This window comes from Microcebus murinus, chromosome 18, assembly GCF_040939455.1.
Source record: "Microcebus murinus isolate Inina chromosome 18, M.murinus_Inina_mat1.0, whole genome shotgun sequence".
Classification (NCBI taxonomy): Eukaryota; Metazoa; Chordata; class Mammalia; order Primates; family Cheirogaleidae; genus Microcebus; species Microcebus murinus.
Genome location: NC_134121.1, coordinates 11,488,336 through 11,505,665, shown reverse-complemented (window position 1 = coordinate 11,505,665; position 17,330 = coordinate 11,488,336). Strand labels below are relative to the sequence as shown.

The 17,330-nt window shown below is 40.3% G+C and overlaps 1 protein-coding gene across 1 annotated transcript in view; it reads right to left on the bottom strand.

Annotated features, from left to right (window-relative positions):
- Positions 1-17,330, bottom strand: part of MYOCD (myocardin) — a 98,540-nt gene that overhangs the window by 50,420 nt on the left and 30,790 nt on the right. Inside the window, exons 2-3 of the mRNA XM_012777447.2 lie at positions 9,144-9,209; positions 4,457-4,500 (exon numbers count right to left, since the gene is read on the bottom strand). The gene's annotated coding sequence lies outside the window, so the exon portion shown is untranslated. The remainder of the gene's footprint in view (positions 1-4,456; positions 4,501-9,143; positions 9,210-17,330) is intronic.

The window sequence follows — 17,330 nt, the reverse complement described above, 5'->3', positions numbered from 1 at the left end:
GGGAGTCTAACTCCAACCTTGAACAGAATGAGGAAACTGAGGTTCACAGAAATGGAATGACTTGCCTAGGGTCACAAAGTTAGGGCTAGGGGTGTGGGTCCTCTGACAACCCTAATTCCTTTAGAAGTGTGATGTTTAAAATATTAACAGCCAGTAGACACAGGCACTGGTCAGTCATATATAACACACAGCAGCCGTGAACACCTTGGACCGGGTGCCAGCCTCCACTCTTTCCACTGCATCCTCCTCATCACCATTTCACAGCCACCTCTTGGTGGTGACTTGGTAAACTCCTTTGACCGAGCAAAGAAGAAGATTATTCTGCAAAATTCTATGTTTCGCATTAATTTTCCTGGTCCCCTGGAACAATCTCAATCAGGAACCACATATGATTGCTTTTCATAGTAAGTGATAAGTTTGATTAGTGGTTACAGAATTGCATTAATTTCCCCTCCCCCCCCATGAATTGTAAGTCTAGACAAGTTGATGGATCACAGGATCCAGAGTTCTAATATTACTCTAATAGATGTCTACCTTGAGCTGCAAGCAATGAAGTATTCTTCCAAATCATGGCCAGCATAGAAATTAGGTTCTTAGCCAGATCTGTGTGTGTGTGTGTGTGTGTGTGTCCATGCATGTCCACACAAGTGTGCCTCATTCAATCCTCAAGGCCATGCTAAATCTGAACACTGTTTTCAGCAGGGCTTGCTGGACATCAAGCAGACATGGCTGTGGTCCTGGTGGCCATCATAGTGGTGGTTGACCATATTATACTCTACCAGGATGCTGCTTGGGAAGTTAATGAGACATGCTCTCTCTGGATCTCCCTGCTCACCTCAACATTAACAATGTTGACCAAAGGAACATGCAGAACAGTCCCAGATGGCTGCCTTGTGCCAAATATAGTTGACAGGCATGCTACTCCTCACCTTGACCAAAGATTAAGAGGTTCCCTTCTTACAGGAAATAAATAAATATGTTGCTTGAATATTACATTTCCCTGTGACCTGGAAACTGATTTTCCAATTTCTCTTTGATTGATGCTTTTCACTCTTAAAATGGGATTCTCTGCAAAACCAGTAATTTTTTTTTTTTTTTTTGAGACACAGTCTCGCTTTGTTGCCCAGGCTAGAGTGAGTGCCATGGCATCAGCCTAGCTCACAGCAACCTCAAACTCCTGGGCTCAAGTGATCCTTCTGTCTCAGCCTCCCAAGTAGCTGGGACTAGAGGCATGCGGCACCATGCCCGGATAGTTTTTTCTATATATATTAGTTGGCCAATTAATTTCTTTCTATTTATAGTAGAGATGGAGTCTCGCTCTTGCTCAGGCTGGTTTTGAACTCCTGACCTCGAGCAATCCACCTGCCTTGGCCTCCCAGAGTGCTAGGATTACAGGCGTGAGCCACTGCGCCCGGCCAAAACCAGTCATTTTAGATGGTACTTTCTCTCCCCATTTCTTGCTATTCGGTGATTCTGAGAAATAAATGTGCAGCTCCACTGTGTTGCTCATGCATTTTCCTTGTTTTGGGTCCAGTCACCAATAATAAGGAGATTTGCCTTTCCCTACATTTGGTCACAGCTGGAGTTTATGCTGAGGGTGTTCTGAAAGGCAGCTCTCATTTCCCCCAGGCAACCAGATTGTGCAAGGTCTGCTTGAAGTCTAGTTGCCCTTCTGAATCTGCACAATCTGCACCAAGAGGTCTGCAACCCCGTCCCATTGCCTGGTAAGCACTTAGTTAGGTGTCATATATTAAAGTAGCTTATTACTTACACAATCCAGAAAAGGAATTGATCTTGGTGTGGCCTTATTAAGTGGTTAAGAATAATAACATACCCCTTTCCTTAAGAAGCTCCCCGAAGGGAACTGTAGGAATATATCTTGAGATATTCCTTATATTCCAAACACAATTGGTTTTATGTGGGCTTGGGACTTAGGGGAATTTTATCTGGTTCTTTTGTCCCTGAGACTGTTCAATTCTTATTACCAGAGCTTATTAATTGTTCAAAGAAACACTGCATTTCGTGTGTCTTAGCTTTGTAGAGCTACAATTCATCACTTCTTGATGTTAACAACTCCCCTGTGAAATGATTCACACAGTCTAGTTCTCTGATGCCAAGAGCATAAAGATCTTCTGGAACCTTCTACCACAGGGAGGGAGAAACTATGCCCATCCAGCAAGGACTTGGGAAGAAAGCCCAAGTGGTCCACATGCTGCATTTTACCACATGCCTTTCTCCTCAGGGCTTAAGGGGTGCTATATGGGGGACTGGCTTAAGGTTCCATCATGGAAAACTACCCTGCCACAGCCCTGGGGTTGAGGTTGGCCTTCTCTGTGACTCCAGAGATTGTGGGTTTGAGCCACCTCCCCTGAGGGCCAGCAAAAGCCACGATGTGCCCCGCTTCCTGGTGGACTTTTTGGAAAATACACGAAGAAACACATTTGCTGCCAGCCAACCCTAGGAGTATCTAATGGCAAAATGTTGTATTTAGAGGACATTGACATTTAAGATTGAAAAAGGAATTTGGGTTTCTAAATTAAAAAAACAAGTCCATGCAGATGTCAAATTAAAATACTGTTGCAAATTCAGTCAGCCACACAGCTAACTCGTTCCCCCCGGAGGAAGATTAATCTCTCCTCACAAGGGAATCCGTGTTCTCGCCTCAGAGTTTCGTTGTGGGCTATTCCTATTTCTGTCCCCAGAGCTCTGGCTAATTTGGGTCAGCTGTGTGTATAAACATTTGCTTACTTAAGAGCTTAGAAAAAGATCCTGAGATAAGGACAGGCCTCCCGCAGTCCCCCACTCTCCATTCGAACCTCCTGCCTCCAGCGGTATCCTAGACAAAGGCGCAAACAGGCCACAGGGACACTAAGTGCTCAGAGAGGGCAGGGCCCGGCTCCTCGGCACAGGGCGGGTGCCTGGTGCAGGGCCAGCTTCCCTCAAGGGGACCCCTCACTACCAGGCTTGGAGGGAGCCCAGCTCCACTGCTACTGAGAGGACTAAGAGGCAGAATCCAAGAGCCAGGGACGTGGGGCGGCAAAGTGTGGCCCCTGGACCCGCAACCTCAAGCATCAACTGGAGGCTCATTAGAAATTCCAATTCTTGGGCCCCAACCCGGACCTACAGAACCAGAAGCTCTGGGGGTAGGTAGGGCCCAGCGTTCTGTGTTTTAAACAGCCTTCCAGACAGTTCCGATCTGCGTGCTTGAGAAAATTTCAGTGGACTTTTATAGGGCCAGCGAGTCCTGATCTAGGCTCCTTGGCAATCTAGGAGTTCAAAAAGGGAGCAATGGATTGCCAGGACTGATTCTCAGTATTTCAAAAAGCTGAAGGGAAAGGGTCTGTGCTGCCCAGAGGAAGACTGCTTAGTCTCAGCAAGCCATCGCTTTCCATGGCCGCTGCCTGGCACCATGGCAACTTGGTGTGGTTATGGTTCCTCTCATCAGAATGCACTGGCTGGTAAATTTACACACCATTAATTAATTATATACCAAAAATTACTTAATTAAGCACCATAAAATTAGTTAATTATTAAAATGACTCTTGGATTAATAATTAATGTATGTAGAGTTCTTTGGGGTGAAGACAAAACTGTTTCAATCATAAGACCTATGGTAGTGATAGCTATAATTAAAGAAGTCCTGGATGATTAAAAATTTGGGAACCGTCTGTTTGGGCTGTGTCCCTTCTCTGCCATCTATTTTCGGTATAAATTTGAACAAGTCTGATCGTCTTCTTGTGGTCTCAGTTTCCCACTTATAAAATGGGCTTTGTCATGCTTGCCCTCTCTTTGGCTTGTTTTTACAGACAACTTAGATTGTGAGCACTTCTGAGCAAATGGGACACATGCTATGTCTCTTAATAAAGCTTTGGAAATTATATCTTCTCTTTAGGTTGGTGATAAATTGCTTATTCACCACCCCAGTGATAGTCTTAGTGGTCTGAAAACAGTGCATTTTCCTAGCAGAGCGTTGTGATATTTAAGACCTGGTTTGCACACTTGGAAAATTTGATGCAACATACATGAAGACTTTAGAATTTCTCAGAAGAAGGGTACAGAGACAAATCCAAAGTGTTGCTGTCATGACTGCTTTCCTAGTTTCTAAGGAATAGGGAACTGGAAAATTGAAGGAGAGATGGGGGAAAAGAAGGAAGGTAAGATTGTTGACCTGAAATCCAAGGCACCTTTTCCTGTCTCTGAATTTGAGGTGTTAGAAAGAAGGGAAGAGGCAGATAGATTAATCCCCTTGTGCCGTGTTCTGCTCAGACAGCCGACAGTGTGTGGTAGGGTGCTGTGGGGGAGAAGCCAAGTCAAACGAATGCACTGAGCAAAGGAAGAGAGACTTTGTCCAGGCAACTTCTCAAAACTATCGTGAAGCTGCATGTGGTGTGGGTGCAGGAGCTGCCCCGCTCAATCTTCTTGCTATTCAGAAGTATCACAGAATTCAGGGATTTACCAAGGCTTTGCGGTAAATATGTGGCTGCTGTAGCTTGGATTAGTCTGCAAAAAAAATAAAGGCAGCACCGTTCATAGACAGCTCATGTATCTTTCAGTTCATTTACATTGATCAGACCATGGAACCAGGCTGCCCAGACATTTCATTCTGGCCAGCGGGGGCTCTGTGGACAGGCAGCGTCCTCTCTGGTCCTCTAAAATCCATATTAGTTCTCTAATCCCGTCTTCTGTTTTCCAGAAGAGTGAGTTAAACATTTTCTCCTCTCTCCCCTGGGATCCGCCCCATGGACTCACTTTAGTGGCAGAGGGAGAGAGAGAGGAAAAGTAACCTTGCCTCCAATCTTTCTGGATACCCACTCTCATTCAGTGGAGTGGAGTTGTCCAAAATTGTTAGTGGCATAATTAAATGGGAGTGATTTAGGGACATTTCTAGACTGTAAGCCCTTTGAGACAGAAATCATGACGGTCTCTTCTGTATGTGTCCCTCTGAGCCTTTCTCATAGACGATGATTAATAAATATTTACTGAAGTGCTCCACGAGCATTTCATTGAGTTCTCAGTAGCTGGTCATCCTTCTACGCTAAGGCTTCTGAAGTGGTTGGAATAAAATGGTGTCATTGGAGATTTTACCCAGGAAAGTAATACCCAGGGGAAAGAATTGTAGGAGAGAAAATTTGCATAAGACACGGCGAATGGACTCCGTAGGTCTAGGGGAGGTTGGCTCTGACTTAAAGCCATGAGAAAGTAGAGATCTTGCAGCCTTGAGCCTGACAGGGAGGGACAGTGAAGCCATTCCTTTTGAATCCTAGTTGACGGTGGCAAAGTAGGCAATTTGAAATCTCCCTTTTGAGATTCAGAGGTGGGATTTTGGAGACAAGTTCAAACCATAAGTAAGTAAGTAGTATTTGTAAGTTAACTTTGAGAGGTTATTTCATTAAGATTTCATGACTATTTTGAAAATGTGAATTTCACAACTGATATACTGTAAATGCTCCTGGCCCGAGAACCCTTTTCTTACTGTTTAAAATTGTTCTAGGGGTTCAGTGCTGGCCTCAGAACCCTGCCCATCTTGAGTCAAGAGATGGTGCCTTTAAATTCATTCAAAGCACTTGAAGAGGGAAAATTCTAAACTCAGTGCACACACCTAAGAAGGAAGTAAATGCTTAAAAGAAGTGATTAAGGGGTATCATAACAAAGAATTTGTTGCCGGTTGCAGTGGACTGTTTGTTACTTAGCAGCAACCTCAAAATCCGTAGGGTGCATGCCCAGGAAGAGGGAAGGAAGAAAATCTCAATCCAATTGGATTAGTTTCACTAGCCAACGAAAAATTACACATGATTCAGCTCAGCAGAGTCAGTGGGGAACTCAGTTGTAATTTAATCATCAGTTTGGAGTGCAGCTGAAATGAGATCTGCTGTACAGCTTAGTCAGTGGGATTTTTCATTCACTGTTGGTCATGGCGAGGTGTAGACTTTGATGCAGCCATTTTATTAAACCCCAAAGCCATTTCATTAAAATCATTGGTTCATCCTTGGAATTTTCACACATCACTTTTTTTTTTTAATTTACCAATTTCCAACTGAATTTTTTGGCCACAAAATACTTTATGACAGCAATCTAAGTATGACCTTTTTAAAAGGTCAAGCGATTCCTCTTGAACATTTGAGAAAAGGGGTCTAAGCAGCGGTCAGGGGGACATAGGCTCTGGGCTCAGCTTCTCCACAATAGGAGGAGACGACGTTTTTCCAATGGACAACCATGAAGGTTTAACCTAACGTAAAACTCAAGACTAATTCTGCTGAAGGATGGCGGGTGTTTCTGTTGACCAGTTAAAAATAGTACCGCTTTCTGATAATAACCTAAGGGCCATTAACAACTTACTTGGCCATCAGCTTTGAATTTAGGGAATTTACGACAGGTTTTAAACTCTGGGGGGGCGGACTGTAATTATTTCAAATCTTTTGGATCGAGTGCGATTTTATGAATAATTTTATCCTGCATGCATGTAACTTCTCATAAATCAAAACGATAGAAAATGAAACCACATTAGATCTGGCTTTGGGACATCGGGGAAAAAAAATCTCTTATGCCTCCTCAACCTGAGTTTCATGAACATTCAAGATAAATGGGGCTGGGGCTAGGTCAGGGGTTTTCCAACTCTTTTCTGAAGAGGATTCTCAGCGGGCTTCGGGAAGGGACAGGAAAGGTGCAGTAAATGGGGCTGAGGCCTCTCTGACACTGTTTCAGCCGGGGTGTGTGTGTGTGTGTGTGTGTGTGTGTGTGTGTGGCATATGAGATTTCTGTAACAATTAAAAACATTAAAAAAAATCACAGAATTAAGTAATCTCTGAAGACTATAAATTTTTCTTCCTTCCTTTCTCCCTCCTTCCTTTCTCCTTTCCTCTTTCCTCCTGTTTCAAAAAATGCAAGTAACAGAATGAAGAAATCAAAACGGCCTCTCGAGGGATGGGATGGGTCCACACTGAATTATGCTTCTGTGTGTTTCTTGTCACCATTTCCCCTAATGCCCGGAATCTCAGTGAAGGACCATCTTGCTCATTAGCCTTGTCCCTGCAGTGCCTGGCACGGTCCCCTGCACATAGTCTGGTATGTAGTAACATTTGTTGAATTGGATAGAATTGAAAAGCCCCTGAGACTCTTGAGCCCTTGCTTCTCTTGATTGTGCGTTCCCACACGTCCCCTTAGGTGCCCGAGGAGCGCGCCACTGTGCACTGCAGGCAGGTTGCACGTCCAGGCTCTGACTGCTGTTCAGGAGCCTGACTGTCAGCAGGTGCAGAGGGTCATCTCGGGTCTAGCTTTCTGAGACGAGCTGAGCAGAAAAGGTCTGCCCAGGCAGGGCCTGCCGCGTGCACCTGCACCACACTTTTCCACACCCAAATCCACACCCTTGGAAAGCCTGGTTGAGAGCAGGTGGCTAAAGACTAGGGAAAACCTTTATCACTTTGCTGAATGAAAAACAAAGATCATTTCATTATTTGCAAAACCTTTTTTTCCAGAAATTATCTTAATGATGCAGTGGTCTACAGATGCGAAACTTCTGTGAAGCAGTGTGTTCTTAATGTCTGGGCTGTTTGTTTCTGGAAAACCTGGAGGAAAAATATCTCCATTGGACACTCCTGTCCAAGTGAACATTTGGTTTACACAACTTACTTACGAGAGAGGTGTTACTTAAAACCATGTGATAGGGTTAGTTACTATCTTCATTGGATATTTCTACTGATTTCTAGATTTAGCTTGATGTACCTAAAAAAGAAATGTTTATTTTCATCCAAATGAAATAAATCTTGGATTTATTTTCATCCAAGTCTTTCAAGCAAGACTTGGGCTCAGAGTATTTAAGCACACGGGTTGCACTTCAAATCAGTTGTGAACACTTTGGGCTGACCGAAAGAGGACCTCGGCAGGGTCTGTCAGCTCCATTTGCCTTCCATAATCATCCCCTTAGTGAGGGGAGAGAGTCTCAGGTTGAGTGAAATTGTGTTTACCTGGCCTGACATCTGTGGACCTTCGGTTTGTCTTTAGTGTCTTGAGCGTCTCAAAGGAGGGGCTAAGATGAAACAAGCCACACGCAGACCTGCTTCTTTGCTTCCTCAGCATGGTTGTAAGTGTTGCTTAAACAGACTTGACACTGCAGGGCGAGCTGTTTCTTGTGTGCTTGGCAAACCTCTAAAAAATGGTTCCACTGTAAGGTCACCTACTGCTTCCTGTTTGTGGGACTTAGCCATGAACAGAGAGTTCCTTTTGAATCACAAAAGGAAATGCCTGAAAAGTTCTTCGTTCTGAGCTGGCTCTGAAACATACACTATACTTAAAATTTTTAGGCTAGGGGTCAATATCAATTTAGGCTAGGAGGGCTTCCATATCGCTAACCTTAAGGCAATTTGTCAAGAGCAAACTTCCACTTGCTGCATGCTAAATTCTGAATAGTCAAGAGTCTCATGACAGCATTATACAGAGGCCTGGATTTCTTCGAGAGTCATTATGGTGATTTTTAAATTTTGTTGGTGGGGACGTTAGAATGTATGGGCTAAAGCAGCTTAAACTATGACTTTATTCATCCAGGGCATGCTTTCCCTATTTCCATAGCTAACCAAGAGTTAGCTTTAATGGCTGAATTGGTAGGAAATTTCAAATATATCTTCTAAAAGATATGATAATCCTTCTTCTTTGACCCAGATTGTGGCCAGTAATTCTATATTATATCATTTATGCAAAACTGGTATTGCTACTCAATCTTCCAGAAAGGAAACACTTGACAGTATTCAATTACTTGTGGGCGTAAATACCCCAATCAGACTTGGAACCGAGGAGGTAAGAAAAAGATTGTGTGATTGATACTTCTGAAAAGAATAGTGATTATATCCAATTTTAAAGGTAGGAGAAGGCTGGGAGATGCCCACAGTGAATTATGTTTACCCTGAGAACAAACGCATTGCATCGGGATTTTAGGCATAAGCAGTATCATTGAAAGAAAGGCCCTTGCAGGTGACTAGGTAGAACCTGAGTGAGACAAAGCATCTGAGGTCTGGGATTTCTGCTGACACAGATTCTATGAGGATCACGGGAGACCCATACATTAGACGAAATGGCCTCTGAGGCACTTTCCAGCCCCCGGGTGACATGGTCTTACGGTAGCGTATCAGTAAATGAGAGGTGCAGGTACTCACGTGATATGATGCCTTGGTTAGCCAGCTGTTCCTGGGTCCTCCTCTGTTGAAGTCGTAACTGTAAGACTTAGAAAATGAAGTGTTAGTTTGTGAGTGGTGCTAAATAGGATTGCAATCACATATTTTCATCATACGTTGATAGGTCTTTTCATTTTATTTCTAGAATAGTTCTGAAAATCACTGTGAAGTACGTTTTTATTTCTGTCGTAGACGCAGAGAATGGAGGCGGAGAGAAGCTGATGGGGTCGCAGGGTTTTGCAGCAAGTCTGTACCAAGCGAGGATTAGAACACCGGTCTCCTCTTTGAAGTCAATGCTACTGTCATAGTGCCACACGCCCTCTCTCCCTGCTGTGTTGTTCACAAGATGAATATCATCAAATTCTGCTGGGGTGGCAGCCTGTGATACCAATAGGGAATTCAGAGTCTCCCCTGGGGTCAAATCCCATCTCTGCCCCCTTAATAGATGCATAACCCTGAGTGGCTATCTGAGGATTCTGAACAGTGAACAAAATGGGGCAGATTACAGAGGGGAGTTCAAACTTGGACTTAAGTGGCTTAGGTGGGGCTGTTTCCCTTTTTGAGGAGCTTTGCTCTGAGACTGGGCTGTTGTCATGAGTGGCAGGTCACAGGCAACTAAAACTCTAATAATAATCATAACAAAACCCCTGCTCATCTCTCTGACCAGAGGAATTATGAAAAAGTGGCCAGACAACATGGTGGATCACCAGAGAATGATGGAGAAATCATGAGGGAAGAGAGTTGGAGAAACAGGAGGTCCCTCAATTTTGTACATGAACCCTGCAAGTTTTAGGTTGATCCCTTAATGACTTCCATGGAACAGACTCACAGCAGCATAGCACAGGCTTAAAATTAAACTGAGATTTGAACCATCGTATACATAAGAGAGAGCTTAAAGTTTATATCTGCCTAGATTAATCATCTGCTAAAATAAAAAACATCAGTTTTTTATTTCCAGAGGACTGCAACAGAACTCAGAGTCTACATAACAGAAGACTCACAATGTCCAACATACAATCGAAAATTACACACAAAAAACTTGGAAAATATGACCCATTTCAAACAAAAAAGACAATAAACAGATGCTAACCATGAGATGAGCCAGATGTTGGAATTATCAGACAAGGACTTTAAAGTAGTTATTTTCAACATTTTCAACTATGTTCAATAAAGTAAAAGAAAGGATGCTTGAAATGAGAAAGGTAGGAAATCTTCATAGCAAAATAGAACACAAAAAGAAACCACATGGAAGTATTAAAACAGTGTAACATCTGAGATGAAAACAATATTGGAGGGGCATAATAGAAGAATATCAGAGGAATGGGTCAGTAAACTTGAAGATAGATCAAACTGAAGGAGAGAAAAGAGGTGACAAAAAATGAACAGAGCCCCAGGGGCTGGTGTGACAATATCTAAAAGTCTAACATCAGGTAATTAGAGATTCAGAAGAGCAGAGGAAGAAATAATGGCTAAAAACTCCCCAAATTTTATGAAAGAAATACATTTACAGTCTCAAAAAGTTCAAAAACCCCAAACCTGACATATTCACAGAAAATCACACTGAGGTATATAATAATTCCATGGCTAGAAAAATCAAAGATAAAGAAAAAAAATCTTAAAAATAGTTAGGGAAAACGCATTCTATAAAGGAAAATACTGGTTTAAATAACAACAGACTTTTCTCCAGAAACCACAGAAGCTAGAATTTAAAAAACAAAACAGAAACAAAAGCAGAAAAACAAAAAAACTGTCAACAATAGAAAATGTCCTTTAGGAACGAAAGTGAAATAAAGATATTTTTAGGCAACGAAAAAATAAGATGATTTCTTGCCAATGGACTTCACTGCAAGAAATGTTTAAGTAAATTCTTCAGGATGAAGGAAAATGATATGAGAAGAGCACCTGGCTATCTAGGAATGAATAAAGAGTACCAGAAATGGTAACTATCTGAATAAAAATTAAGTATTTTTATTTTTCTTGTTAATTTTAAGAATATATATATATATCATTAGAGTAAAATTTTAACATTGTCTCGTGATGCTATTAAGGCACATACATGTAACATGGATGACAGCTATGAGAACCCCTCATGACTGCAGAGTTTCCACACTTTCCGTGCAGTGGTATAAAATTAACTACAAGTACATTACTGTGCAAGATTCAGGATTGTGTTGTAATCCCTAAAGCACTTATTTAATTTATTGAATAAATAAAAATACGAAGAAGTGTAACTAAAAAAATTTGGTAAATTACATGATTAAAAATTATCAAGTAATCCAAAAGAAGGTAAGAAAGGGAACGTAAGAACAAAAAGTAGAGAAGCAAACAAAAAGCAAATAATAAAATGGTACATCTAAATTCAATCACGGCAATAATGACATTAAGTTGTAATAGTCAAAATGCTCAGATAAAATAGAGATTATCAGAAGGAATGAAACAAAAGCCAAATTTAATTATGTGTTGCCTGAAAGAGACACAGTTTATAAATGAAGACTCAGGTTGGCCAAAAGTAAGTAGATGGAAAGAAGATACACCATGCAGACAGTAAACATAAGAATATTAATTTTATTAATATAAGATAAAATGGACTTCCAGTCAAGAGTAATACCAGTAGAGTAAACTACATTTCATAATTATAAAAGAGAGAGTTCATTTGAAGGACATAGCAATTATAAATAGATATGCACTTCATAACAGAACCTCACAATACATGAATCAAAAATGGACAGAATTGAAGGAATGGACAATTTCAAAGTCGGAGCAGGAGACTTGAAGAGTCCTCTCTCAGCATTTGATAGAGCTAAATAAAAACATCACTAATGACATGGTGAATTTGAACAACGATAGCAAACATCTTGATTTAATTAATTAATATTTGTAGAGCACTACACTTAACAACTGCAGAATAGACATTGTTTCAAGTGTGCATGGTATGTATATTCACCAAGACATACCAGGCCATAAAGGAAGTTTTTTGTTTTTTAAAAAATAAATTTGAAATAATTGAACTCATATAAAACATATTTTCTGATCATTGAAATTAATTAGAAATCCAAAGCAATATGCTATTAAGGGAAATATTTGACAGTACACTTCTAAATAATCTATAGGTCAAAGGATAAATCACAAGGGAAATAATGCAACATATTAAAATTTATCTCATATTGCAAGTAGCCTATATTATAACTTACGGGATGCAGATAAAGCAGTGATTAGAGGGAAACTTAGTTTTAAATGCTTATATTAGAAAAGGAGAAAGGTTTAAAATCAATGACCTAGCATTCTACCTTAAGATTTTAAAAAAGGTGTGCTCAAAGTAAGTAGAAGTTAAACAAAAATAAAGGCTAGAGCAGAAATCCTTAAAGTAGAAAACAGACAAGTAGTAAAGAAAATTAACAACACCAAAAGCTGGTTCTTTTCAAAGATCATCAAAATTGACAAAACCCTGATTAGACTATCAAGAAAAAAAGAACATTTACCAATATAGGGAATAAAAAATTGGTTGTAACTACACACCATAGACATTAAAAGAGAATATAATTAACAAACTTATGCCAATAAATTTAACAGCTTCGATTCACTGACAGAAAGCAGACATTTAAAAGACAATAAAAGAATATCATTAACAAATTTGTGACAATAAATTTAACAATTTCAGTAAAGTGGATACATTTTTTGAAAACTACAACTTACCAAAATTGAAGAAAAAAACATGAAATTTGAATAGCATTACGTTTATGAAATAAATTGCGTTGATCATTATAAATCTCCCTCCTCCCCCCATATACAAATATCCAAGCCCAGATGGTTTTATCAATGAACTCTGTCAAAATGTTGTGATAGGAATAAGTTGTTTTCCAACCTCTCCATCAAATAACACATTCTACATACACATTATACCAGTTCTAAGTAAGAATTCTCAATTAATTTGTCTTTTAATATTACGGATCTTAATCTAATAAAGAGAAAAGTTTATAGAGCTCTCCTGTTGTAAGAATCTGCCAATTTGAAGACTCTTTAAGTTCTCTAGACATTAAGCTATTTTGACTTAGATTGAGTTGGATGAAGGCAATAGAAATGGAAACGAAAGAGGAAAATATGCAGAACATTTTGAACAAAATAAATTGGAAGAATGTGGTGATATGAGGAGAATAGAAATATGTGTTACTATCTATCAAAGGGGTTGTTAGCCTGAGGTATTTACATATGCTGTAGGAAATTTAGCTTTTTTATGTGTGCAACTATGGTTGCAAATTGCATTTTTTTCCCCTTGGGAGTGGGTCCATAGCAGCCATCAGAATTCCTAAACAGAGCCAAGGCCTCCAAAATTTAAGCATCTCTAATCCAAAAATGTTAAAAATGAGACTATGCCTTAGAGTTGCAGGATAATGAAGTTGGAAAAGAAGTCTGAAAAAATGGTAAGTTTAATTTTAGATAATCTGAATTTGGGGGTGACCTGGTAAATAATAAATAATGTGCCCGAAAAGCAGTTGAGACCTGGGATTGGAGAAAGGCTGAGAGGTCAGGACTAGGACATTGAAACGTCAGGACTAGGACACTGATTTGGGGTATCATCTCTAAATAGGTAGCTACAAAACCTTTTTAGCAAAATTCCTAAAGAAGGAGAGATACATCTTCAGAGGAAATGGAATTGAAGAAATAGGTACATTACAAATAGCAAAAGGATGATATTGAAGATGAGCTAGTAGAGGGAAAAATGCATTCTGTGCATCTACTATAAAGAAATTGTGGCTGGGCATGGTGGCTCACGCCTGTAATCCTAGCACTCTGGGAGGCCAAGGCGGGCGGATTGCTCGAGGTCAGGAGTTCAAAACCAGCCTGAGCAAGAGTGGGACCCCGTCTCTACTATAAATAGAAAGAAATTAATTGGCCAACTAATATATATAGAAAAAATTTAGCTGGGCATGGTGGCATGTGCCTGTAGTCCCAGCTACTTGGGAGGCTGAGGCAGCAGGATTGCTTGAGCCCAGGAGTTTGAGGTTGCTGTGAGCTAGGCTGACGCCACAGCACTCACTCTAGCCTGGGCAACAAAGTGAGACTCTGTCTCAAAAAAAAAAAAGCGTTGACATCACTCATTTCCATCTCTTTGTTTTTTGGTTAATAACTTGCAGGTTTTTCTACAGTTAGAAAGATTGAAGGCATGCATTCATTATATGCATTCAATCATTTATTACACATTTGGTTGCCTACCATGTGAAAGACATTGCTTGCTGTTGGCATACAGCGGTGAAAAGCACAGTTACTATTCTCATGGCCATGACATACCAGTTGGGGAAATAACTCAATTTTGCTAAGTATAAAATAAATCCCCTGCAAAGAACCTTGTCTTCAAGAGCTCCACCAATTCCCTGAAGCTGTATGCAAAAATGTTGCTTGCATGTGTGTATGTGCATATTTCTATGGACTGACTTATGCCTTTTATCAAATTTTAGTAAGTCTCTAGGACTCACAACAGTTAAGAGCCATCAATTCAGATCTAGGCTAGATCACCTCACATCTTTGTTAGCAGGCTGTCTCTCGGCAGCATACCTTCCACAGCATCACCAGACTAATTTCCCTAAACTCTAGTTTCATACGATTACTTTGTGCAGCATCCTATGGTGGCTGCTTATTCTGGCCTTTGAGGTCTTTTCCTGCACAAGCTATTCCCACACAAACTCCCTTCTCCAGTTCAGTTTGTGTCTTCCCGTGCCTGACACCTATCACGTGTGTTTACATCCTTTGCCTTTGACTATAGTATTCCCACATGTGGAATTTGGTATATGCTTGAGGGTAGGCTATAACTCTAATTTATTCCAAAGAGTTGGCAAACTATATGTCACTGTCATTTATTTGAACAATTTCCTTTGCTCACTGATTGTAATGTCAGCTTCTCCATTTGCCAAAGTTCTGATATGAGCCACGATCTCTTTCTAGGTGCCAAGTCCTCAATTGTACTATTTACGATTTTCTTTTTCTTGTTAATATTTCAATAGATTTACAGAGTACAAGTGCAAGTTTTGTTACATGGATATACAGTATAGTGATGAGTCCTAGGCTGTTAGTGGTACCCATCACCTGAATAGTGTCCATTGCACACATAGCAGCATTATTCACAATAGCACAAAGGTGGAAGCAATACCAAGTGTCCACAGATGGAGGAATAGATAAACAAAGTGTAGTTGATGAATACAATGGAATATTATTCAGCTTTAAAAGGAAGGACATTCTGACACATGCTACGATCTGAATGAAGCTTGAGGATATGCAAAGTGAAACAAGCCACTTACAATAGGACAAACACTGTATGATTCCACTTTTATAAAGGTCCTAGAGTAGTCAAACCCATAGAGAAAGTAGAATAGTGGTTTCCAGGGGCTGGGGGCAAAGGGAATGGGGAGTACAGAGCTTCAGTTTTGCAAGATTAGTGGTGGTTACACAGCAATGCGAATGCACTTAATGCCACTGAATTGTATACTTAAAAATAATTAAGATGGTACATTTTGATAAATGTTATTCCTATATGTCCAAGGGTGTCAGGTAGGTGGGGGGGATGGGGTATATACAAACACAAAGAGTGAGATGTGCAACGGTTGGGGGATGGTCACGCTTGAGGCTGTGACTCAAGGGGGGAGGGGGGCATGGGCAATATACATAACCTTAACACTTGTACCCCCATAATATGCTAAAATAAAAAAAAGAAAAAAGAAAAGGAGGGAGGGATGACAAAACTTTAGATACAATTAATTTTTTGCTTTTACATATTTTGTGACAAAGAATACTGAATGAATCATATACTTTTGCATAGTTTGGTTGGTGAAGAAAAATAAACACTCTCATAGTTCCTTTGCCAGGTTTTCCTGGAAAAAAAAAAGATGGTACTTTACTGCAATTTAAAAATTTCGAAAAATAATGAAGATCAAAGAAAATTTAGTTAAAATAGACAAACTCAGGACCCACACATTTCACCCCTCCCAAAAATCAACTCACGCTGGGTAATAGACTTGAACCTTAGGTGTGAAACTATTAGAATTCCAAAGGAAAACGTTGGAAATACTCTTCTAGACATTGGCCTAGGCAAAGAATTGATGAAGAAGACCCCAAAGGCAATCAAAGCATCAACAAAAATAAATAAATGGGTCCTTATCAAATTAAAAAGCTTCTGCACAGCCAAAGAAACTGTCAAGAGAACAAACAGACAACCCACAGAATGGGAGAAAATTTTCGCAAGCTACGCATCTGATAAAGGGCTGATAACTAGAATCTATTCAGAACCCAGGAAAATCAGCAAGGAAAAATCAAACAACCCTAACAAAAAGTGGGCAAAGGACATGAACAGAAATTTTTCAAACAAAGACAGAAGAATGGCCAACAAACATATGAAAAACTGCTCAACATCTCTAATCATCAGGGAAATGAAAATCAAAACTGCAATAAGATATCACTTATCTCCAGTAAGAATGGTCTTTATCAAAAAGTCCCCAAACAATAAATGTTGGCATGAATGGGGAGAGATAGGAACATTCCTACACTGCTGGTGGTACTGCAAACTAGTTCAACCTCTGTAGAAAGCAATTTGGAGATACTTTAAAGAGATACAAGTAGAACTACCATTTGATCCAGCAATCCCGCTACTGGGCATCTACCCAAAAGATCAAATGACATTCTACAAAAAAGACGCCTGCACATGAATGTTTATAGCAGCACAATTAAACAATTTCAAAGTTGTGGAAACAACCCAAGTGCCCATCAATACATGAGTAGATTAATAAAATGTGGTATATGTATACCATGGAGTACTATTCAGCTTTAAGAAACAATGGTGATCTAGCACCTCTTGTATTTTCCTGGATAGAGCTGGAACCCATTCTACTAAGTGAAGTATCCCAAGAATGGAAAAACAAGCACCACATGTACTCACCAGCAAAATGGTATTAACTGATCAGCACCTAAGTGGACATATAGGAATAACACTTATCGCGTGTCAGGCAGGTGGGAGGGGGGAGGAGGGGGTGGGTATATACATACATAATGAGTGAGATGTGCACCATCTGGGGGATGGTCACGCTTGAAGCTCTTACTCAAGGGGGGAGGGGGGCATGGGCAATATATGTAACCTTAACATCTGTACCCCCATAATATGCTGAAATATAAAAACTCAGATTATCT